The sequence below is a fragment of the Scyliorhinus canicula genome, chromosome 6, assembly GCF_902713615.1.
Source record: "Scyliorhinus canicula chromosome 6, sScyCan1.1, whole genome shotgun sequence".
In the NCBI taxonomy this organism is placed as follows: Eukaryota; Metazoa; Chordata; class Chondrichthyes; order Carcharhiniformes; family Scyliorhinidae; genus Scyliorhinus; species Scyliorhinus canicula.
The window spans coordinates 45322470-45349319 of record NC_052151.1 but is presented as its reverse complement, the minus strand read 5'-3'; the positions used below and the strand labels follow the sequence as shown (position 1 = coordinate 45349319).

General features: G+C 44.0%; 1 protein-coding gene across 5 annotated transcripts in view; it reads left to right on the top strand.

Moving 5' to 3' along the window:
- Positions 1 to 26850, top strand: part of LOC119967135 (protein lin-28 homolog B-like) — a 349253-nt gene that overhangs the window by 26725 nt on the left and 295678 nt on the right. The window lies entirely within an intron of this gene.

Sequence of the window (26850 nt, the reverse complement as noted above, 5' to 3'; positions counted from 1 at the left end):
TTGGTCACTTCTTGTAATACCTTCGTCTTCAGCTCCACATTCATTATAAACATTTCATAAACTTCCAAAAGTTTTAAACTGACGGTGATCCTTCTTCCTAATTTTCGCAAATAATTTAGAATCTCCTTAAGCACGCAAAGTGTCTGTTTATAACCAACTACATTTTCTTGAGTATTAGGAAACATAATCATCCTGATCAGAAATACCTGAGAGAGGCACTTGAGTAAGCAGAGCGAGAAGAGATAAACGAGATTGATGCATGTCCACCGAGAAGAAAGAAAACACCCCTTTCACTAATTGCAGAGATCTTTTGGAATCCTACAAATCAGTACCTCCACACCCAGGAGACCTGGCCCCAGTTTACCAGGTCAAATCCCCCATAACAGGGCAGCACGGTGGCACAGTGGTTAGCATTGCTGCCTACGGCACTGAGGACCCGGGTTCGAAACCCGGCCCTGGGTCACTGTCAGTGTGGAGTTTGCACATTCTCCCCGTGTCTGCGTGGGTTTCACCCCCACAACCCAAAGATGTGCAGTAGGCCACGCTAAATTGCCCCTTAATTGGAAAAAAGAATTGGGTACTCCAAATTTAAAAAAAAAAATTTTTTAATCCCCCATACCCTCTTCTTACTGCTGATAATCACCTGAATTCACCAACGAGCCATACTCTGACTCCACCTTAAGGTTCTGCAGTCACCAAAGTATTCAACCCCACTTATACTCCCGAGATCAACTCCCAAGACAGTACTGCAAAACTCTAGGCTCTCATGCATCTTTATCCTACAACATCACAAGATTAACTCTTCACTTTTAAAGAAGTTAATTCCCATTGCTACAGACTGCCCTGTGGTGCAGCTAAACTTCATCTCAATCATTTGTACTGCTAAATATGAGATATCTATTTCATACCCTCTTGTGTTTCCCTGGATTTAAAAAAGGTATGGGATTTTTAAAAAAAAGTAATAAATATGTATATAAAGGACACCGAATTACTGTTTTATCAGAATAAGGAACAAAATTGTGGGAGCACCAATAAAACCTCCTGAATTCCATGCACAAGGAACTTGATTTCAGCAGTCATCACAAATCAGTGGCCCTGATGTCAAATCTTATGACAAAACCATTCTTGTCAATATCAAATAAGCTGTCCTCTGACTTACTTTGAGCAATGCTACAACAGATGTGCTTGTGTGTGCAATTTAAAAAAAAATAAATGTGTTTAATGTTAGTCTTCCACTTAACATGTACCCTCCACATTTCACATATCAAAATGTGTTACCCGATGCAAAACATCCCTTACAATGAGAAAGAAAACTAAGCTTTTCGTCCTGCATCCTTACATTTACAAGCTTTATTGACCTCTAATTGACCAGAGGAATTTACAAGCACCTATAATTATTTGGATTCCCACTGGGAATCTTTATGCCATTGCCTTGATTGCTTGGTTAGCAGTTTAATCACTGCCATGCTCCAGGGCCCAAATTACCCTTAAATAACACTACTGGAAACCTTCTGAGCATTGCTTCATATAACAATATTAATTTCATCAGGTTGTTTGTGTTTTTCTGTGTGTATATGAATGTAAAAATATTTGCATATGCATCATACAAACTACATAAAATACAGAATTACACAGACTGATGGTATATTTCTATTGTGTGAGCCATCAATGTTTCGGAAGTGTCTGTGACTACCATTGTGAACTGTGGTGGCAACGGAATCTGGAAGACCAGATGATGGGCAGCATGGTAGCATAAGTGGCTAGCACTGTGGCTTCACAACGCCAGGATCCCAGGTTTGATTCCCCCTGGGTCACTGTCTGTGCGGAGTCTGCACGTTCTCCCCGTGTCTGCGTGGGCTTCCTCCGGGTGCTCTGGTTTCCTCCCACAGTCCAAATACGTACAGGTTAGGTGGATTGGCCGTGCTAAATTGCGCTTTGTGTCCAAAAAGGTTAGGAGGGGTTATTGGGTTACGGGGATATGGTGGAAGTGAGCGCTTAAGTGGGTCGGTGCAGACTCGTTCGGCTGAATGGCCTCCTTCTGCACTGTATGTTCTATGGCTGGGTAGCTGGAAATTATGTCCTAAGCGAACTAAAAGTAACTTGAGGCGATTTATGAATATCTCTTGCATATAAGTGGCAACTGCCGGAAGATTTTGATTTATCAAAATAACTTGCATGTATTGATTATTAATTGCTCAGTAAAGAAAATTAAAGACTTACGGCCACAGCATTGAATTGGAAAGTTTTAACACAGAAAATATTAGCTTTAATGTAGTGTTCCTTCTTGATCAAAAGTGCTTCATTGATTTGTGAGGTTTTTATACAGGTAACATCTGTTATTTCAGTCATATATACCTAAGCTCCATTCCATTTTTTGATTGACAGGGGATGTGTCCTGCTCAAGTAGTGCTTTTAGTCTGTCTAGTAAGCCATCTCAAGTGCAGCTTGGAGTAATTTACTTTTTATTTAAATATATATAATTCTCACTAATTGTTGATGGGAGAATACTGCACATCTAGCATTTTCTTGTCGTCTCGTGTTGATGATTTGCAGAGTGTAGAGAATGTTTTGGAAAATCCTATGTCCTACCTATCTGGTACATTGCTGGTCAAGCTTTTCAGATTTGATTTTTGTGTGATTTTGTTTTAAGAACGAGCTAGCTTATCAATGTGTTGCACAAAATGGATTCTAACTGATGTCACAGTGTCATGATGGACAGCTGCTTTTAGATCAGCCCCAGTCACAAGTGATTAGTGTTTTGATTTCTAGAGATTTCTCAATATTGCATAGAGAAATAAGGAGCAGAAGTAGGCAATTCAGCTCTTCAAGCCTGTTCTGCCACTAAATCAGATCATGGCTGATCTCTTCCTGGTCTCAAATCCACCTGCCCCAGTTGTTGCCCATAACCCTTTAACCCATTTTGTATCACAAATATATCTACCTCTTTCTTGAAACCATTTCATGACTGAAATTCTACCGACTATGAGGCAGTGAGTTCTACAAATTCACCACCCTCTGTGAGAAGTAGTTCCTCCTCATCTCTGTTCTAAATCTACTGCCTCTCAAGCTATATCCGTGACCCCTCGTTTTAGATTTCACCACAAGGGGGACATTTGGTCTATGTTTACTTTATCAATCCCATTTAATATTTCGTACACCTCAATCAGTTCCCTTCTTATCCTTCGAAATTCCAGAGAGTATAAGCCCAAAATATTTAATCTCTCCTCGTATGTCAATCCTTTCACCCCCAGATTCAATTTGATGAACCTCCTGAATTGCCTCCAATACCACCACATCCTTCCTCAAATAAAGAGACCAAAATTGGACACACTGCTTCAGAAGTGATCTCCCCAACACCCTATACAATTGCGTATTAGTGGGATCATGCAGGAAAATGGTGATGAGGTTGAAGACCAGCCATGATCCAACTGAATGTAGAGCAGGCTCCAGGGGCCAAGCAACCTACGCTTATTTCTTATGTTGCTTTATCTTTTTTCTCATCTATTTGTCATAACCTTTTTCTTAGTATAGTAAACCTAATTGACTGATGTCAGACAATATAAGGCAATATCTGATAGATTTGTTTGGACCTGCATAAACCAAATAGCTTAGAAAGACAGGTGTGATTGTGGGTATTACAATCTATTTAGCTGCGACCTGCACAAACCAAATAGTTCAGAAAGACCGGTGTGATTTGTGGGTATTACAATCTATTTAGCTGCACTATTAGCATGATGAGTGTTGTGAAAACAATTTAGAACTCCTGATACAGTTATGATTGGCACATTTGAATATTTTCATAGGCAGAGATTAGATACTAGTTGGTACAACTAGCAGGAATAATGCAACAGCAGTGGAGTTGGAATAATTGGAACCTTTTGCTAGCATTAACAGATCACAACAGCTGCAGATGGGATATTTTTCATTAAACTGCCTGCAGCAAAAGATTGCCCTGATTTGGAATCTGACATCAGCAATATTACTCGTTAATATCTAGCTGGAGTCACATTGATGAGGTTGCAAGTATTTAATGAAACCACCTTTTAAACTACAGAATTGGAGATACTGGTGCCATTGATACTAAGCGATCACATTGAAGAGCAGGATTGTTTATAAGAGAGCAGCCTGAGCTAGGGATAACTGAGCAATATTTTGTGGGTTTTTTTCAGCCATGTTCTTGAAATCCTGGTGCATCGTTTTGTACTTTAAGCAGAAATCTCTTCTTTTTTTTTACTTCTCCACCTGATTTGTTTTTCTCTCTCTCTTTCCAGGACATGCCTTGTAATGGCAGGGTTAATTTTGAGCTAACTAGGACCATATGTGCCCTCAACCTCTGTTTTCTCCATGGCCATAGGTCAACATCAGATTCTGACCATTTAAGCCCAACCCCCACTTTTCTCCAACTTCTATCTTATGCTTCTTTCATGAAATAAAAAAAAGTACATTTTCTCTAGGCTCCTTTTGGTTTAGTGCTTTTCTGTTCACTGTATAAGTATGTTATATAATCTGTACCATCCTTTACTATTGCCCTTGATGTATTAAAGAATAAATTCATATACTTGTCTAAAGAGTGTATTCATTGTATTTGTTTCTTTCAAGCTCCATTCCTCCTCCATTTTTTCCCATTTTCCTGCCATTTTCCTGCCACGATACAATTTCACAGGTGCTGCCAGTCCTCAATGCTTCAACCAAATGCCTATTATTCACTGTGAGCTTAGATAACAAACATTTAGAAGTAATTCAACCACATGGCATGCCACAGTTGAGTGCGCTCCAAATCGCCTCACATGCACATTTATAGGACAGGTTGCTCAATGTGAATAGAAGTGAGAGCTTTGATTTACTTTTTTCATCTTTAGCCAGCTGTAGTGCAACGATAGCCTTCCTGTCTGAGACCACCAAACTTTGTACGGGTCAGAGATCGAATCTGGGACCTTCCTGTTCTGTGCAACTCCATACTACATAATCTGATGTATTTAGCCAAATGGCCTTGGGACAGTCGCCCATTTAATTTTTTTTTTTAAAAACCTACTTCTGACTTTGAAGGTTTTGGATCCAAACAACGACAGTTTATACTATTATAAAATCTTTTTTAAAGTTGTTTTTTTCCAATTAAGGGGCAGTTTAGCATGGTCAATCCACCTACCCTGCACATCTTTGGGTTGTTGGGGGGGGGGGGGGGGGAGACCCATGCAGACACAAGGAGAATGTGCAAACTCCACACAGACAGTGATCTGGGTCCTCGGTACTGAGGCAACAGTGCTATCTGCTGCGCCACTGTGTGGCCCCTAATATAGCATCTTTAAAACCTCCCAGGGTCTTCATAGGAGCATTATAAAATAATATATAATACTGAACCACATAGGGGATATGATGTCAGATGACCAAAAGCTTGATTAGAGGTATTTTTTTAAAGGAGTGACCTAAAGGAAGAAAGGGAGGTTTAGAGAAGGTATTTTAATGCTTATGCCCTCGGCAACTGGGCATGGTCAACAACCAATGAAGCAATTAAAACAGGGCTAATCAGGCATTATTTTAATAGTGCAGATATTGCAGAGATAAGGAGGGGCAAGGCCATGGAGTGATGTGAATTTCAAAATCAAGGTGTTGCTTGACCAGAAGCTAATGTGTATCAGTGAGCACAGAGGTGAAGGTGAACTGGGATTGGTTCAAGTTAAGAGACACAGCAAGTTTTGGACGACCTCAAAGTTTACCACGGCTAGAATGGTACTTCTAGCTTGACTATTCCAGTGCATCCCTGTTGGGTTTCCCACAAAGTCATGAAAAACAATTTCAACAACATTTGAGCTGGAAACAAAATTGGCAGGTAGAAATTGGCTTGGATTTGAGGACATAATCTAAACTGGTATTTTCGGTGTAGTGCTGAGGATGTGCTCCATTGGTGGAGGTGCCATCTTTTGGGTGAGGCATTAAATTGAGTCACAATGTACCACGGTGCCTAATTCATTTGTTTTCTAATTAAGGAGCAACTTAGCGTGGCCAATCTACCTACCCTGCACATAGAACATAGAACGATACAGCGCAGTACAGGCCCTTCAGCCCTTGATGTTGCACCGACATGGAAAAAAATTAAAGGCCATCTAACCTACACTATGCCCTTATCATCCATATGCTTATCCAATAAACTTTTAAATGCCCTCAATGTTGGCGAGTTCACTACTGTTGCAGGTAGGGCATTCCACGGCCTCACCACTCTTTGCGTAAAAAAACCCACCTCTGACCTCTGTCCTATATCTATTACCCCTCAATTTAAGGCTATGTCCCCTCGTGCTAGCCACCTCCATCCGCGGGAGAAGGCTCTCGCTGTCCACCCTATCTAACCCTCTGATCATTTTGTATGCCTCTATTAAGTCACCTCTTAACCTTCGTCTCTCTAACGAAAACAACCTCAAGTCCATCAGCCTTTCCTCATAAGATTTTCCCTCCATACCAGGCAACATCCTGGTAAATCTCCTCTGCACCCGTTCCAAAGCTTCCACGTCCTTCCTATAATGAGGCGACCAGAACTGTACGCAATACTCCAAATGCGGCCGTACTAGAGTTTTGTACAACTGCAACATGACCTCATGGCTCCGGAACTCAATCCCTCTACCAATAAAGGCCATCACACCATAGGCCTTCTTCACAACCCTATCAACCTGGGTGGCAACTTTCAGGGATCTATGTACATGGACACTGAGATCCCTCTGCTCATCCACACTACCAATAATTTTACCATTAGCCAAATATTCTTCATTCCTGTTATTCTTTCCAAAGTGAATCTCCTCACACTTCTCCACATTAAACTCCATTTGCTACCTCTCAGCCCAGCTCTGCAGCTTATCTGTCCCTCTGTAACCTGCAACATCCTTCCGCACTGTCTACAACTCCACCGACTTTAGTGTCGTCTGCAAATTTACACACCCATCCTTCTGTGCCCTCTAGGTCATTTATAAAAATGACAAACAGCAACGGCCCCAGAACAGATCCTTGTGGTACGCCACTCATAACTGAACTCCATTCTGAACATTTCCCATCAACCACCACTCTCTCTCTTCTTTCAACTAGCCAATTTCTGATCCACATCTCTAAATCACCCTCAATCCCCAGCCTCCGTATTTTCTGCAATAGCCGACCGTGGGGAACCTTATCAAACGCTTTACTGAAATCCATATACACCACATCAACTGCTCTACCCTCGTCCACCTGTTCAGTCACCTTCTCAAAGAACTCGATAAGGTTTGTGAGGCATGAGCTACCCTTCACAAAACCATGCTGACTATCCCTAATCGTATTATTCCTATCTAGATGATTATAAATCTTTGGGTTTGTGGGGATGAGACCCATGAAGACACAGGGAGAATGTGCAAACTCCACACAGACAGTGAACCGGGGCCAGGATCAAACCATTGTTCTCGGCGCCATGAGGCAGCAGTGCTAACCACTGCACCAACGTGCCACATCCCATGGTTTCAATTTTAATGAGTTTATAAGGCTCTATTTGAACTGGCTTAGGCAGATAAATGCAGTTGAACTACAGATGAGCATGATTTGGGTAAAATGCCAGAATAGGATTGAGGAGCTAAATAGTTTACTGTTGTGAATTTACTATTATTGACTCTTTGATTAAGAGTCATCCAGACTCAAAATGTTAGCCCGGTTCTCTCTCCCCAGATGCTGTCTGAGCTGCTGAGATTGTCCAGCATTTTCTGTTTTAGTTTACTATTGTTCCTGTATCATCCCATTGCCATGGCAAACATTGTCTCAAATTCTACCCAAAACCAGATTACCTGGTATTTAATCCATGGGCTCTCTGGAACCGTGTTCTGCAAAAATGGTTGCAGTGACTTCATAAGAGTAGTAGTTGTAGTTCCAAGTGGCTCAGTGTATGTGAAGTGTTTGAAATGGTTCTTAACAGTAAGTTTGCCTCTTGTGTATGAATAATAATAGCCATTGTGAAAAGTAGTTTTTAAATGGTTATAATTTCTCATGAAAGAGTTTTATCTTCCCTGGTCCGAATTGACCTCTAATTTCTCAACATCTGGACGGCCCTGAGATCATGAAAGGTGCTACATCAATGAAAGATTTAGCAAACTACAATGCAGGATTTATTTGATGATTCCTATCGTCTTCTTCATTGTGAGGTTTTAAGAAACATACAAGACATTTTCTGTGTTCCAGTAGATAGTTTCTTCCCCGGGCTGTTGCCATGTACCTCCTGGACAGCAGGTCTAAAAATAGAATTGGAGAAGCCTTGGATAGAATTGGTTTCCGTTCCCTCCAGTTGGGAAATTGTAACGGGAATACGGGAGATATACGGGATGGATATACAATATCGTTTATAACACTTAAAAATCTAACAAAGGGGTAACACGTGCAATTCCCTCCCATGACCTGTGGCAAAGTCCATGAGTGATTTTGAATGGTTACTTGTCGTAATGGAATGGCCTGCAGGGTAAAGAGGACCGAGGGGGTTCGAGACTCGTGTGGAGCAAAACGCCAAGAAAGATTGGATGGGCCAAATGGCCCGTTTCATACTATAACATGTGGCCGATTCTGTAATAAACCCGCTTCAGCTAACGCGATGTAAGTATGGAAATTGAATGTTTCGGCTGCGGTTCTGTCATTTGTAATCCTACAATTGAAATCCGAATTCAATCGGTGAGCTTTCTGGCATCGCCCCCCGGAGCCGGGGAGAAGCGGGGAACTCGCTGCCAGATCGCTATCCGCAATCCCTGGCACATGTAACCTGTTTCTCAGAGGGAGGCAGAGACGGGCAGTTCTGTTTTTTCAAAAATCGTTTTCTCACCGCCTTTGCGGGCAACCCCTTGCACAAAAAGGGCAAAAAGGAGGGAATCGCTTGGAAAATCGCCGCCCACACACACATTTCAGGCGTCAATGTCGACGATACAGGTCAGCCCAGCACCCGGTGCAATGAAATCAAGCTGCAAACTCCCAGGGAAAAATACTGTGCTCAGTCCTCTCGATGGCGGCTGCCTATTGTGCTACACAAGCCCTGCAAGCTCCCAGATCCGTGCTGAATTAGAGAAATCTCAAGGCGAGGACGAAGACCTGAAATGGCTCAACATCAGTAAAGGAGCAACGCAGTCCCTGCTCCCAATTGATGTCCCAACCCTCCTCCCGTCCTCTCCCAATGGCTGTGCTGCATACTCCAGTGAAACATCATCGTAATAATAATCGCTTATTGTCACACGTAGGCTTCAATAGAGTTACTGTGAAAAGCTGAACAGGCTGAGTCTAAACGATGCATTAAGAAGTCTTACAACACCAGGTTGACGTCCAACAGGTTTGTTCCAAATCACTAGCTTTCAGAGCACAGCTCCTTCCTCAGGTGAAGATTCTTACTGTGCTCACCCCAGTGCAACGCCAGCATCTCCACATCATGGCTAAACGGTACATGTTAGGTAAGGTCAAGTCAGCAGCACGGTAGCATAGTGGTTAGCACAGTTGCTTCACAGTTCCAGGGTCCCAGGTTCGATTATCGGCTTGGGTCACTGTCTGTGTGGAGTCTGCACATTCTCCCCGTGTGTGCGTGGGTTTCCTCCGGGTGCTCCGGTTTCCTCCCACAGTCCAAAGATGTGTGGGTTAGGTGGATTGGCCATCCTAAATTTCCCTTAGTGTCCAAAAAGGTTACGCGGGGTTACTAGGTTACGGGGATAGGGTGCTCTTTCCCAGGGTCGGTGCAGACTCGATGGGCCGAATGGCCTTCTTCAGCACTGTAGGTTCTATGAAAAGTCACCACAGTCCGAGATGACGATAGGCTGCTTTCCCATTTAGGAAGAGAGCTGACTGGTGGTGATTTAACAAGGATCACCACACCACGGGTGAGGGTCATGGTTGAGAAGGATAACATGTTCGGGGATTGTTGATGTACAACTCACCAATTTTGAGAGAGGATGAGCGGGAGAGTGGGCCTATACTTTTTGGAATGGTTTTTGCAAATGTTTTCTTCAGGTTTCTGTCCGTGAATGTCATTTGCGTCAGTCCCTGATTTCCAAATAAGAAACGAATTGCTCCTTTTTGTAGAAAAAACACAATTCCTGTACCAGCCTCCCCGAACAGGCGCTGGAATGTGGTGACTAGGGGCTTTTCACAGTAACTTCATTTGAAGCCTAGTTGTGAGAATAAGCGATTTTCATTTTCATTTCATCTTCTGTTTCATGTATGTTAGAAATCATTTTAAAGCAAAACTCAAGTTTGTTCACTGCTAGAAACTTGCAAATGGATTTCTGATATGTGCATATTTGAAGAAAGGCACATTGATTTGTTTTATTGTCCCTAAGCCTTGGGAGTTCACTCTAACTTCTGACACATAGTTAGCTACGTTAAACGCAAACAAGAATTATCGCAGTAAAATGGACAGTGTTTTATCCTCCGTTACAACTAGAGCAGAGTTATCCTTTCTGTTTTAATCTCTACAGTTAAATATCAACACAAGATATTACACGTCCCCTTCCACTCGAGGTGGATTTCACATCATCATCTGGTTTCAGGGATAATTGCGGCTTTTCCTTGCTTACACTCAAAAAACACCATACTTGACATATTACTTGGCAACGGATTACTTTGACTTGGAAACTAGCTTTCTAAACGTAAATATTTTCTTAATTCATACCAATCATTGTCTTTTCATTATGTGGAGATGCTGGCGTTGGACTGGGGTGTGCACATAAAGAAGTCTTGGAACACCAGGTTAAAGTCCAACAGGTTTGCTTCAAATCACTAGCTTTCGGAGTGCAGATGAGTATGGTCTCAACCGGGATCTTGGATTCATGTCGCATTACATTCACCCCCACCATCTGGCCTGGGCTTGCGAAATCCTACCAACTGTTCTGGCTTGAGACAATTCACACCTCTTTAACCTGTGATTATCCCTCTCTCCAGGACCACTTTATGGTCCTCTCTGGACCCATAAAGACTTAATTACCTGCAAAGACTCACATTCAAAGTATCATCTTGCATCATTGGCTTTGTCTATATATAAGGCAGCGCAGTGGTTAGCACTGCAGTCTCTCAGCACTGAGGTCCCAGGTTTGATCCTGGCTCTGGGTCACTGTCCATGTGGAGTTCCCACATTCTCCACATGTCTGCGTGGGTTTCACCCCCACAACCCAAAGATGTGCAGGGTAGGTGGATTGGCTATGCTAAATTGCCCTTTAATTGGAAAATAATAATTGGTTACTCTGTCATGTGAGAGTACCTTTAAGAAATTGATGTTTATAAATGGGTGTGTATATAAATATTTGTAGTGAGAGTACCTTTAAGAAATGGTTGTTTATTACTGCAGTGATGTCAGTGGCTGGAGCTGAGCTGTCTGTCAGCTTTTTACTTTCGCTTTAGGCTTTTTGCTGCCGGGTGGGTTTGGTTTCATTTTAGTTTTGGAGAAGCTGAAATCACAGCAGGTTGTGTATGAATCTCTGCAAGCTAATGAATGGATAGAGGATTGGTTAATTAATAGAAAGCGAAGAGTTGGGATAAATGGGTGTTTCTCTGGTTGGCAATCAGTAGCTAGTGGTGTCCCTCAGGGATCCGTGTTGGGCCCACAATTGTTCACAATTTACATTGACGATTTGGAGTTGGGGACCAAGGGCAATGTGTCCAAGTTTGCAGATGACACTAAGATGAGTGGTAAAGCGAAAAGTGCAGAGGATACTGGAAGTCTGCAGAGGGATTTGGATAGGTTAAGTGAATGGGCTCGGGTCTGGCAGATGGAATACAATGTTGACAAATGTGAGGTTATCCATTTTGGTAGGAATAACAGCAAACGGGATTATTATTTAAACGATAAAATATTAAAGCATGCCGCTGTTCAGAGAGACTTGGGTGTGCTAGTGCATGAGTCACAGAAGGTTGGTTTACAAGTGCAACAGGTGATTAAGAAGGCAAATGGAATTTTGTCCTTCATTGCTAGAGGGATGGAGTTTAAGACTAGGGAGGTTATGTTGCAATTGTATAAGGTGTTAGTGCGGCCACACCTGGAGTATTGTGTTCAGTTTTGGTCTCCTTACTTGAGAAAGGACGTACTGGCGCTGGAGGGTGTGCAGAGGAGATTCACTAGGTTAATCCCAGAGCTGAAGGGGTTGGATTATGAGGAGAGGTTGAGTAGACTGGGACTGTACTCGTTGGAATTTAGAAGGATGAGGGGGGATCTTATAGAAACATTTAAAATTATGAAGGGAATAGATAGGATAGATGCGGGCAGGTTGTTTCCACTGGCGGGTGACAGCAGAACTAGGGGGCATAGCCTCAAAATAAGGGGAAGTAGATTTAGAACTGAGTTTAGGAGGAACTTCTTCACCCAAAGGGTTGTGAATCTATGGAATTCCTTGCCCAGTGAAGCAGTTGAGGCTCCTTCATTACATGTTTTTAAGGTAAAGATAGATAGTTTTTTGAAGAATAAAAGGATTAAGGGTTATGGTGTTCGGGCCGGAAAGTGGAGCTGAGTCCACAAAAGATCAGCCATGATCTCATTGAATGGCGGAGCAGGCTCGAGGGGCCAGATGGCCTACTCCTGCTCCTTATTCTTATGTTCTTATGAATGTTCATTTGCTGATTTTAATGTGGTAACTGTTCTCAATAGTGAATTTAAACCTGATCTGTGTTGAAAGGGTCTTTTGTCTTCTGAATGTTGGTTGGGAATTTATTAAGGATTACTTAGTATTGTATTCTTTGCGGGTTATATTTGAATTGATGGTTGCTAAGATGTTCACAGTATGTTTTAAAATGGTTAACATGAGTTCATAGAATAAACATTGTTTTGCTTTAAAAAATACTTTTCTATTTCTGCTGTACCACACCTGTGGAGTGGGTTGTGTGCTCCCCATACCACAATCTATTGAAAGTTGTGGGTCAGGTAAACTCCATGATACACTTTGGGGTTCTCTAAACCGTGGCCCATGACAACTTTAAATATATATTTTTTAAAAGGACTTTGCCTGTATATGTGTTTCTGGAACCCACCTCTTCCTTCACCTGGGGAAGGAGCTGCACTCCGAAAGCTCGTGATTCGAAACAAACCTGTTGGACGTCAACCTGGTGTTGAAAGACTTCTTACTGTGTCTGTTCATTGGTATTTATTAGTTTTATATACACTGAATAAAACGCTGGTTTGACCACACATGGTGTACTGTGCAGTTCTGGTCACCACACTATAGGAAGTGATTGCACTAGAGGGGGTGCAGAGGAGATTCACCAGAATGTTTCCTGGCCTGGAGCATTACAGCTATGAAGAGAGACTGGGGTTGTGTTCCTTGAAGCAGAGAAGGCTAAGGGGGACCTGATTAAGGTATATAAAATTAGGAGGGTCATAGATCGGGTGGACAGGAAGTTATTTTTCCCCTTTAGCGGAGCGGTCAATAATCAGGGTGCATATATTTAGGGTGAGGAACAGGAGTTTATAGGAGGTGTGAGGAGGAAAAAAAAACAGGATATGGAACTCACTGCCTGAAAGGTTGGAACCCTCACAATATTTAAGGATTTAGATAAACATGTGAAATGTCACAGGCTATGGGGCAAGTGCTGGATAATGGGAGTAGAGTAGGGGTTAGACTCAATTGGTGTTAGATGGTTGTGCAGACACAATGGGCTGAAGGGCCTCTTTCCATGCTTTACAAACTATTAATGTACAGGAGACCCATCTCCATACCGCCACAGTATTGCAAGACCAAAGGCATCCAGCTCAACCTTTTTAAAAATAAATTTAAGAGTATCCAATTTATTTTTTTACAATTGAGGCAATTTACCTTGGCCAATCCACCTACCATGCACATCTTTTGGGTTGTGAGGGCGAAACCCACACAAACAGGGGGAGAATGTGCAAACTCCACACGGACAGTGACTCAGAGCCAGGATCGAACCTGGGACCTCGGCGCTGTGAGGCAACTGTGCTAACCACTTGTGCCACCATGCTGCCCTCATCCAGCTCAACCTTGTCAACTCTCAACTGAAGCCCTCCCGCCATCTATTGTCTGAAGCACTGATGTCTTACGTGATCCTAAGTTGAGCTTTAAACTAATTCTTTCAGTGTTTCTACCTTCTACAACATCACCCACCTCTGTCCTGACCTCACCTCAACAACGCTTATGCCTTTATCCACATCTTCATAATCACCAACTTCATTGTATACAACAACCTCATACTTACCCAAAATGTCACCCTTCTTCTTCACAGAATGGGCTTAGTGCTAGTGAGACAATTGCTCATTCCTCTTTTTAAATAAATTTAAAGTACCCAATTCTTTTTTTTCTAATTGGCACAGGGCTAAAGAGCTGGATTTTAAAGCAGACCAAGGCAGGCCAGTAGCACGGTTCAATTCCCGTACCAGCCTCCCCGAACAGGCACCGGAATGTGGTGACTAGGGGCTTTTCACAGTAACTTCACTGAAGCCTACTTGTGACAATAAGCGATTTTCTTTCATTTCATTTTTTTTCCCCATTTAGCATGGCCAATCTGCCTACCCTGCACGTTCTGGGGGTGAGACCCACATAGACACGGGGAGAATGCGCACGAGGAGAACGCACGGGGAGAATGCACAATCTCCACACAGACAGTAAACTCAGCACCGTGAGGCAGCAGTGCTTGCCACTGTGCCGCCCTATTGCTCATTCCTAACTGCCCTAAGAATGTGGTGATGGACCTGCATGAATTGATTGGTTTATAATGCTTCCTGGATGGTTAGGTAAGGATTTAATGGGATTCAATCCAGTGATAATGAAGAGTAATTATATGCACAGGGGATGATAACACATAATTCTGAGGGTATCTTTGAACCAATAGTGGATAATAACATTTTCTGGTCTTGCAGAACTTGCAACAAAAAGCAGAGATGCAATTAAAATACATTGGATGAGTTTCTGTAATCTACCTGCAGCCACAATGCAATAGTACTGGAGGGGGTGTCTATAATGAGCACCAAAAGTTCCACCAGCATCACCTTCACAAGATCCTTCAAATACAGTGACAAAAAAGGTGATCTAACAGCATCCATTGCTCGCAAGTCAACATACTCATCATCATCAAGGAGCTAATCACTAAAATACAGCTCTGCTCGGAGGGGCATGGTCTTATGCCTGACACCAGATTCCTGAACCAACTGTGTTCATCAGAATTCAGTCATGACAGGAGACTACCAGGAGGACAATGCAACCCTGATGAGACATGTCCTCAAAGCAACCCTCAAGTGGTCAAACAGCCCCACCGACTCATAGCAGTCTCTAGCTAGTGACCAACCAACATGGAGAAGGTTCAATTGCGAAGGAACTTAAAGACTTTGTCAAGAACCCGCGGAGAAAAAGTTAAGGTGTTGGGGAGAGCGCAGAACAAATCATCTATGTAAACCTGCAAGCACCACCTGCCCCACATGTGATAGGCTGCAGATCGCATATTGGTCTTAATGACTATCTGAAAACCAGAGTGGAAGCCTAGGAACTGTCCGAGGTGTTAATTTAGTCCGGTGATTTGGGCACAGACAAAATATTCAGTCCTTGATGGTGCAAAGCATCCTAAGTAAGATGATTGAGTGTGTTGCAATGCACCTCATTCATCTTGTGGAGAAGCTCTGGGAGAATGAGGATGTGAACCAGGCATTACAGAATTTTCACTCTGCCCTGCACTCATAGCCAAAGTTTTGCTGCGCTGACCTAGTTGAGCTTCAGGCCTGTGATGCCTCCAACATGTTGATACTGGATTCTGAACAACGGTGAACAATCATTGATGATTGCAGAGAAATTTGAGCTTTTCCTTTAGAGGGTGGAGACTTTAGAATGCATTCAGTCTTGGCCTTGGTGACTTCCAATGGCTCGCCATCACTCAATACATTCAATTCAAATTTGTTCCTCCTGTTTTTGTCTACCATCTGTAGTAGTCCCAGTCTTACTTTAAACCTTATCAAACCCCCGGCCTTGGTTATCTCCCACCTAATTTCTAAGTGGTTTGTTGCGTGTAAATGGAACTAGTCCAGAATAATACAAGAAATTGATTTGTATTCCCTCATATTTTAATCAATAGAATTGTAAAATTAGAATTCACTTCCCAAAAGAAGTAAAAGCAACGAGAAGTATTTCCTAATGTATCTACAACTAAAATTTCTATCTTAACAATAAAAAAAATCAGTGAAAAACATTTTAAAAACCTTTAGCCAAAAATTAGTATTTTAAAAGTACCAACTGACTTGTTAATAGCCTAAAAAAGTATATCTTCCTTAACTTTGAATTGAGGTAACTGACTATGATCTTTTTGTTCAAAATTCTCAAGAACTAAATACTGTAGAACCATAGAACGGAAAGAAGACATTCAGCTTCTCGTATCCATGCCAACTCCCTGCAAGACCACATCAGCTATAGATCCACTTCCCTGGCTTTTCCTCCTAGATCTGTGATTGTTATTTTCCTTCAGGTTATTATCCAATTGAAAGGCATGAATGTATCAGCCTTTGTCACACTCGGGCAGTGCATTTCAAATCCTAACCACTTGCTACACGAAGTAGACTTTGCTGATGATTATTTGGCCAACCACTTTAAATCGATTTCCTATTGATTCTTGATCCTACCGCCAATTTTTCTTTTACATTTGTTCATGGGGTGCAAGTACTGCTGGGTGGCCGCTTTCACCTCTGACCTCCTTGGCACCTTTGCTCTCACGTTAAATGAGAAAGTTTTCACCACATTTTGAATCACAGCTCTGCAAATTCTCTCCTTACCTTTTATTGTCACGTGTACCGAGGTACATTGAAAAGCATCGTTCTGTGTGCAGTCCGGACAGATCATTCCATACATTAAACATATGATAAATACACGAGGATACATAATGAAAATACATGAACGTAGACAGCGGGTGAAGTATATGGTGTATAGTGCTACAACTGTAGAGAAGATGCATAGAAAGATCAGATCAGTCGGCAAGATCTCTCCAGGATTTTAAAGGCTCCAACAATGACCCTAAAGGGTCACTTGCCTTTACCTATTGGGGCCCTAAGCTCTGAAATTACCTACTTGCACTACTCTACTGTTTCCCTTAAAATCTTACACTAAACATTATTAAAAAATAAACATCCTACCTTTTTAATCCTTTGGCTTAATATCTCAACGTGGCTGGCTGCTACTTTTGTTGTTTTTATAAAGGATCACCTTTGGACGTTTTATTACATCAAAAAGGTACTATATAAATATAAGTTATTGTCGTTTAAGACACCCAACATGTTAGTGGTTAATGTCATGTACTTTGTTATATAAATGGAAGTCACACTGCTGTTTTGAAATAAGAAAAGTTGCCTATTGCCTGTGACAGAGAGAGATGTTCAGCATTTCACACATTACAAATGTAATCGGGACACGGCTCTGTATCCTTGTGAACAAGTTTGTATCAAACAGTTAACAGGGAAAATTGCTAATTGGGAGCTTTAGCATAAGCCAGTAAAAGTCGGTGTAAACTCAAATTTAAAATCAAGATCCAAAGCAATTTCTCGCCTCCGCGCGGCATGGTTGTGTTATTTCTAATATCTCGATTTCAAACCAGAGTTTTGTCTCCGGCGTAAGCAAAGTGATGGTTGTTGGAAAATGGATGGGTCATCGCCGAGCTGAGGGTTTCTAACATGCGGAAGAGGAGACTGTGTTCATTACAGGCATTTGGCGAATAGAGGAGCTTCAGTTACCAGTTCCCTAAATTACGGACACATTATAGGGACACGATTACCAAACTGATTGTGGAGCCCGTGATTAAACTCGGATCACTTTCCAGGCACAACTAATGGCCAATCAGTTCCCAGTTGCTGGGCAGCTCTGGTCATGAATGAAACTGTGGGGGGAGTTTCGAAACGTCCGCCCACAATGAATGAACGAATGAATGCTTTTCGTTCGCGGGGGGGGGGGGGGGGGTGCTGATTGCAGCACCTTCCCACTGCCGAGTCAAATAATGATGCTTCGGTCTGGCTGTCCCCTGTTCAATTGTGTTAATTAAAATGAGCGAAATTTCCCTGCTCCGATCCATGGTATTAAAATCCACTTGTAACGACACGGGTTCCAGCAAATGGTGCAATCCACTCTCCGTGTAATTATCACGAGAGTTCTAGAAATTGAAGTTATTACTGCAGTCTCAGATGGTGAACTAGTATTTTAGCAATATTCAGCCCGATGGGCAATGGTTATATTTGTAACGTTGCAAGGAACAGCCTCTCACTGGGGTGAGGAAAGACCCAGGAAACGTGCAGCCAAATTAAGCCAGTTAAGTCAACGAAAAATTAGTTTTTTGTTGAAAAAAAAACGATGTTGACGTGTAAGGCTGCACTGCTCCGTTTCCAGGTTTGTTAACCCGCAAGTTAGAATCTTCAATGTAGTAAACTGGGGGCAGATGTTGCCTTGGGCATTAATATGTAAACCGTCCTGGGAGTGATCCTTATCTGTTCCCGGGGTTCCTGGTCAATGGTTTCCCCAAAGGAACCTGAGCACAGGCCGGAAAGGTGGGATCGGCTCCTCCCTTCTCTCGGGCACTGCGAGATCCCAAGAATGCCGATAGGGCCGAAGGAGGCCATTCAGCCCATCAGGTCTGCACTACTGCTATCGAGAATCGACGAAGGAAAAGAAACTCGTAACCGGGTGACACCGCCACCCCGTGTCCGTTACACAGCAGGTTGGCAAGTCTCTGCCAGTCAGGGAGGAGGGAGGGAGGAGGAAGAGGGAAGAGGGAGAGGGAAGAGGGAAGAGGGAGGAGGAGAGGGAGGAGGAGGGAGGAGGAGGAGGGAAGAGGGAGGAGGAGGAGGGAAGAGGGAGGAGGAGGAGGAAGGAGGAGGAGGAGGGAAGAGGGAGGAGGAGGAGGGAAGAGGGAGGAGGAGGGAGGAGGAGGAGGGAAGAGGGAGGAGGAGAGGGAAGAGGGAGGAGGGAGGAGGAGGAGGGAAGAGGGAGGAGAGGGAGGAGGAGGAGGAGGAGGGGGGTGCTCGCTTTCTGTCTCCCCAACCCCAACCAAAAATAAATGTTGCGTTGGGAAGTTAACATGATTCGTTCAAATGAAAGCAAGGTACTGCGGACGCTGGGTTTGAGACGAGTTCAATATGTAAAGAGCGAAATATAAAGACTGTGATTAACAGCCAGATGATATTGGTAGGGGGGCTCTCAGCCTGGCTGCGTGCTCACTAACGCAGTAGCAGGGTGATGCCGACAGCAAGAAATGGCCAGAAGTTATCCACGTTAGCCTGGTGTTTAATACAAAACAGCGACTGGGATTTCCTGGCGGCCCAGCTCCACCTCCCTCCCCCCTGCGGATATCCCGAATGAGATTTTCAGAAGTTATTAAAGAAAAAGCTACGAAGCAGGCGAAGGCCCGATGGGATTCTCACCAGTTCTTCTTGCTGCGGAGATGGTTTTCCCAACGGGATTGATCTTGTATCCGGGACACTCGTTGTTTGAGGGACTGGGATCCAGAATTAAATGTTTTCCATTCAATCCAGACCCTATTGATCTCAACAAATTTGGAAGATTCCGTCTCCTTCCCACACCAGTTTGGAAGGGTCTGTGTTCCTCTCTCTGCCCCCCCCCCCCCCCCGTCCTCGTCCTCGTCCTCAGATATCCTCTTCCTGGGACATCTGATTGCTCGGTTCGCGTTCCCGATCCAGGGTAAACATCCCGTGTAAGATTTTTCCAAGTTTCCACCTGCTCCCTGGACCATAATGTCAATATTGCAGCTTATGTTACACCAGTTTTAGGAAAGTCATTCGGATACACAGAAACGATAAGTGCTTCGCTTCTTGTTGGTGTGTGAACTATATTGGAAATGGGGTGTTTATGTTGGGAATTTGGTGGCCGTGTTAATTATAATAATCGCTTGTCACAAGTAGGCTTCAATGAAGTTACCACCTGAGGCAGGTACGGGGAACCCGCGCTGCTGGCCTTGTTCTGCGTTAAAAGCCAGCTGTTTAGCCCACTGTGCTAATCCAGCCCCTCGGTTGTGCACCGTATGTATCATGGTGCAGGAGGCGTGAAGTGGCAAGGGTCAGGACACAGCTGTGTGTCCCTGAGAGGAAGGACGTGCCCTCTTTCCCCAGCCCTGTGTTCATTGACGTCCAGAGCTGAAAGGTGCTCATGTCTGTGTCCAGCAGCACGGAAACCCGGATTGTCCTCACACACACACACACACTTTGTCGCAGGCGGCATCTTTATGTAATAATCTCTTTTACATTGGCTCTCCCCCCCCCCCCGCCCCCCCAACAAAAAAGAAATTGCAAATGTTGTCCTGAATTGTGACTATATGTGACTGTTTCTGTAGGTTACATCGCTGATCTTAAAGATCGTTATTTCCCAGTTGTTTAGTGCTCCGAGGAATCTCGGTTCCAAACTCGCTGGTTCCAATTTTGACGGTCAGAAGCGCCCACCGTCCGGTGGGATTAAGCCAGTGTAGCTCGGAGTCAGAGAGAGGTGTTAATCATATCAAATATATAAATAATGAGCCATACCCCACCGGGCGAGTCCCGATTTTATCCGGATTCACGCTATATGTCAAATAGTGGCAGTGTTCATTACAAAAGCACACCTTATAAAAGGTGCTCACTATCCCTCCACAAAGGTCGAATTATCAATAACTCTCGGATCGGGTTTTATTCGGACACCGGCGAAGAACTTCATTTTCCAGGAAACTGGCCATGTTGTCGTGACCCCACAATTTTAAAGGCTCGTCTGCTTCTCGTGACTTTTGGCCACTTGGGAATCCAGGAATCCCGGAGTGGGATTGCTATGCGGAAACTGGCAGCGAGATGCACTGCACTGTGTGTGTGTGTGGACTCTGAGCGCTCCCGCCGCTTCAAACACAGAGCCCAGGCAGGCTGGTGGGAACCAGCCGCAGGCACCCCGGTATCGGGGAGGGTTGACCAGGTCCCTGTTGTGTCCCCCCACCTCGGCGCCGTGAGACTGCAGTGCTAACCCACTGCGCCACCATGCTGCCTCTATGCCTCTTATTAAATCCTCTCAAATTGCCGATCCCAACTCGCTTTCCCGAGATTCGCTTAGATGACAAACTCAATACTTGGTGCGGAGCAATCCCTCATCTGTATGTTTGAAACAAACGTTTATGTTTAATCCATGACCAGCCATCCATGCGACGTCCAATTGGCAGCTTAGTGGTAGTTTGAAACAACAGGAAGAGGTCATTCGGCCCATCATGTCCCTGCCGGCCATGAAGCACCTATCTATTCTAAACCCATTTTCCAGCACTTGGTCCATATCATTGTATGCTGTGGCATTTCACGTACTTATCTAAATACTTCCTAAATGGCTCACCTGATGTGGAACTGTGCTCTGAAAGCTAGTGATTCCAAACAAACCTGTTGGACTTTAACCTGGTGTTGGAAGACGTCTTACTGTGCCCACCCTAGTCCAACGCTGGCATCTCCACGTCATTCCTAAATGTGGTGAGGGTTTCCACCTTTATTGCCCTTCCAGGCAGTGAATTACACATTCCCATCACCCTCTGGGTGAATAGGGCTGTTCTCAAATCCACTCTAAATCTCGTGACCCTTACCTTAAATCTATGCCCCCTGGTTATTGACCCCTCTACCAAGAGGAAAGGTTTCTTCCCATTGACCCTATCTATGTTCTTCATCATGTTGTAAACCTCAATGTGGTCCCTTCTCAGCTCTAAACCTAACCAGTCCCTCTTCATAGGCTACAACCTGGTGAATCTCCTCTGCCCTTTCTCATGCAATTGCATCCTCCGTGGTATATCAAATTTTGCATTTCTTATCCAACTGATAGATGGAAGTGGTACTTCCCAAAGCTTTTCAAAGATCTACTAATACAATTCTAAGTATATGGCCAATGCAATCTTAAATTGGGCAACGTGTAAACTTCGCAGATATATTATGCACAAAGTATAGAGTCTGCAAATAAAGATGGTGACAAGTCTAGAAGTGGTGGCTGTTCTCGGAATGACTGTTCATCTGTTGAGATTTCAAATGGGAAATGACAGAGAAATTTTCCATATCCCCCCCCCCCTACGGCGTGTTTCTCAGGAGGCAGCAGACTGTTGGCCGGCGGTGGGATCTTCTGGTCCCCTGCTGTCAATGGGATTTCCTATGGAATCCATCCCTCACCACCGGGAACACTGCAATTTTTTCCTGTCCCCTTCGGCGGGACAGGAAAAGCCCAGCGGTGAGAACAGCAGGGAAAATATTCAATGGCCAATGCTATCTCTGCACACAGCCAACCATCAGGGGACTGTGAGCAAATATGGTGTTGTCACTTGTGACTGTAGACACTGCCCTTGTCACCGTATACACTGCCCTTGTCACTGTACACACTGCCCATTTCACTGTGCACCATAAGACATAGGAGCAGAATTAGGCCATGAGGCCCATCGAGTCTGCTCCACCATTCAATCATGGCTGATATTTTTCTCATCCACATTCTCCTGCCTTCTCCTCATATCCCCTGATACCCTTCTGAATCAAGAACCTATCTCTCTTTGTCTTAAAGACACTGTGATTTGGCTTCCACAGCCGTTTGCGGCAAAGAGTTCCACAGATTCACCACCCTCTGGCTGAAGAAATTCCTCATCATCTCAGTTTTAAAGGATCATCCCTTTAGTCTGAGATTCTGTCCTCTGCTTCTAGCTTTTCCTACAAGAGGAAACATCCTTTCCTTGTGGTACAGTGGTTAGCACTGCTGCCTCAATGCACCTAGGTCCCAGGTTCAATCCCGGCTCTGGGTCACTGTGCGTTTGCACATTCGCCCCGTGTTTGCGTGAGTTTCACCCCCACAACTCAAAGATGTGTAGAGTAACTGGATTGGCTATGCTAAATTGCCCATTAATTGGAAAAAATGAATTGGGTACTCTATTTTTTAAAATCCAGAAACAATGAGTTTGATATGGTTTGCTCATATGATGTTTCTGACGCCCCTGCTCGCTAAACAATAAATTCAAGTCCCCATAGTTCCAGATGACCATAGGTTGCTTTCCTCTTTCAGGGGAAAGATCTGACTGGTGGTGATTTAACCTGAATGTTACCACACCTCAGGCGAGGGACATGGTTGAGAAACCTCAGCCCGAACCTGTGCTGTCGGTCTCGTTCCAGCTGTGCAGCCAATTGAGCTAGGTGTAGTACGCAGTAAGTTACCCCATCAACCGACCCCATCAACCGACATTGAAAGACCTCTCGCTGTAAGAGTCACCGGCGCTAACAGCTGACCTCTGCTCTGTAAAGGGCACCTCATCCACTTCCCTCAAGGGAGAAAAGCAAGGAGGCCGAAGCACCACTCGCACAGGAGGTGAGGGCGAGGGGTGATACCCTCCTCACGGGGAGCCGGCCTAAAGAGTGTTGGGGGTAGGAAGGAAGGGCCGTCAGCCTCCTTCTGATTTTTCAGGGCGGGGAGAGGAACGCATAAAACAAAATATTGACTGAATGCTCCAGCCAGCCAGCCAGGCCACACATTTCATCCGGACTTCAGGGAAACCCGTCTTGAAAGGACTCGTTCCGGCTTAATTAGCAACACTACTGAATCACTTGTTAACATCCACTGACAAGTCAATGTCGCCCTTTGAGAAGTTTTAATCATTCCACTTTAGTGATTAGGCATTCCTGAAAGAACTCTTTAATGACAATGTTTTAAACAAACCCCCCACGCGTTTATTTTGATCTTTTTAATACAAATATTAAACTATATTCAGAACCAAACTGTCCATATCTTCCCCCAATAACTTCACAATTATGTTTCTTTTAATCTGTCGACTAAACCGAGAATGCAGCAATCCCAACGAAATGTCTACGAACGAGTACAGATATTGGGTATTGCTGGGGTCTAATTTATTTCAATTCTTCGTAATTTCGGAAAATCTTCACCGGATGATGCCGTATTTATTGGACGTATCAGATTCAAACATTTGTTTATTTTAACAGCTTTTACACGCTATATTAGGGTTTCTTCCTTGAGTTCACTGGTAGCTGAATCGTGAGGTGGTAGGTTCGAGTCCCACTCTGAGGCTGATACGCCTGTGCAAGTGGTGAGGGGGTCCCCGCTGAAGGGTGCCTTCGACAGCACACACCCTCTCCCCTGGCGCTGTTTTTGAAGAGGAGCACGACAATTCTCCTCCACCAATCCCACCAAAACGGATTAATCCGGCCATTCTCTCTCATTCACGTGGCACGGTGGTCAAAATCAAAACTATTTCACTGGCTGGAAGGCGCTTTTGTGACATTCTGAGGTCAAGCAAAATGGTTTCTCCGTGCGAGTTATGTATCTTGAATGGCACAAGACACAGCGTTGAACCGAAAGTCGACATGCAAAAGTCATTTAAGGGGGAGCAGCTTTCTTTAACACGGTTTTGTTCGATTGATTTTAAACTACATTTGAATCTGATCGGGCGAATTGGCTTTAGGAGTTTATACCCACGTCGTTGAGTGCGATGGAGAGAAAGTCAACGTTTCCCATTGTCATCAGAACCTCAGAAATGCGTCCTTGCTGACGAACCGAAGTCAACACGCTGCAAAGCCGGCTCTCTGTTAGTTGTTGGGGGTGGATAGGGGAAGCATTTCAAACTTAGTTTGAAGCTGGACCTTTCAGGGTAAAGACACCAGCCAGTACAAACAAACGCGGAAATACTTACTGGGAACGTGATTAAATCCCCCAAGCTATTTTTGGGGGTTATTTTCTTAAGGGATGAGATTTTTTCAAAAAACATTCTTTACAAAGAACAACTTGGCTGATTCTTTCTGAATGGGATAAAGCTGGAATGTGGACTGGCCAGCTGACCAAAGCTATACCTTTGCATGACTTGAAAGGCTGGTGTCCTCTCACAGGAAATGAATGACTCGATAAGATCTGACACCATTGACCACTCTGCTGACCCGACCTTAATTCTCCTAATAAGAGGGATAGCCTGAAACAGCCACTTCTGTCGGCCGCTGTCAAGGGGATCAAATATTAAAGGAAAAATTTGGGTAAAGCAGTGGCGCTTGTTATAATTGACTTCCTCGATTTGTATGTGGGGGTGGGGAAATGGGGGCTTAAGTGGGGTGTTTTTTTCCTAAGGGCCGGTGCAGACTCCATGGACTCATTTGTGTGTTTAGGAAGCAGGTGAAAGCTTTCCACCATTTTCCCCTTTAAAAAAAAAACTGACCGGTAGATTTATTAACGGAATCTCAGGAGTTTAGAAATATCCTTAACTTGTCTGAGGTATGCGCCGCATTTCGAGACCGTTCATTCATTCATTCTGCACCGAAAAATCAATTAAGACCAAGACGCTTCCTCCCCTCTTTTTTTTTTACTGGGCGTCCGCCAAGAGACTTTTATTGCTTTTCATTTGATTTGCAATGAATGTGCTCACAGCCTTGAGGAAGCGGGTATACATGCATATAAAATACAAATACCGACAATGGGACCTTTGGGCTTTTGTTGGGTGCATCTGGTTTCGTTCGAAAACAATGAACGGTTGTTTATAAAACATGTTGTAGGTGTAATTTTTTTTTGAAAAAAAAATGTAATCGGTGGGGCTGGTACAAAGCAGCACTGACGAGAAACAGTGATTGCAGAGCCAACAAACCCCACCATTCTAGGTCGCTTTAGGGATTGGACCGCAACTCACGCTCTGTTGAAATAACCTATAGGATATTTACGGTTGAAAACTTCAAAGGAATTTCAGGACTGAGAGCTTCGACTTTAGTTAGTCAATTAGTTGGTTGCTGTCTCTTTCTCTCTCTTCCTCCCTCCTACCTCCTCCCTCCTACCTCCTCCAAGCTGTTCAAGGAAATGTCCTACACCCGCCGACAATGCTTGGCCAGCACACACTTTTGGGGACGTGATGCAGGTTATGCGCAAACGTTGCGACTATTTAAGACGCTGGATGTCAGAGCACCACACAAGCCATTTAAGTGCAAACTGCCCCTTACAATTGGTCAGACTGGTTGGCGCCGACGCGTCAGGCTAGTTTTTTTTGGAAGGGGGGGGGGAGGAAGTGGGAACCCCCCTCCCCATGGTAAATCGCATATGCAATAGTCAACCCCCCCTCCTTCCTAAAATAGCACGCTTTCTCCCTTGCTTTTGATCCCGGGAGAGCCCGTGCACCTTTTCCCCAGCAGCCTCCCAATGTGAAGGTATTTCAAAATAACAACAGAGGCACTGAAGCAAATCCTTGACCTTTGAACCCTTCCGGAGGGGCATTTCCTTTCGCCAGAAAGTGAGGGAAAGTCGCATGCGGGAGAGGAGTGATTTTCTTCGTTGCTAAAATGTGTGCGTTTAAAACCTTGCTGCCCCCTCCCTTCCTCCCCAGGTACACGTGTCCGCAGAGAGAACAATGCACTCGCCACCCGCCTTCTGAAATAAAGCATCACCAGCGCCCTTCGTAATTGACGAACCGTTTTATAGTTTAAATGGAGACAATTAGAAAATGACATCTTTGCACTGGGATGATACCACCTTGCCTAGGGGGAGGTACCTAACAGTAACCACCCCCTCCACACACACAGCCCCGATTGAGAATGAAGCCCTGACATATCTTTGATTTCCTTTCTGCCAACATGTCCTCTGAATGTAGCAGAATAAAACCAGCGCAGTCCGCCCTCCCCAGGCCCTTCCTTGCTCCCACACTCTTTGCCCTCCCTGCACTATTTGATATCAGAATATTACATTCAGGAAAATCGACACTTGCATCAATTGTGAAGGATGTTTTGCCAGCTTATTGCTGCCGGGCGAGTAATTTACAAGAAACCGACGCAGTGAGATCAGCCCACATTACATAAAATGGTATTTGGGATTACAGTGGATCTGCGATTGGGTTTATTCTATATATTTAGAATTGCGATTGCGACAGAAAGCTACACAACAGGAGGAGATAGAGAGAGAGATCCTGTAGCTTTAA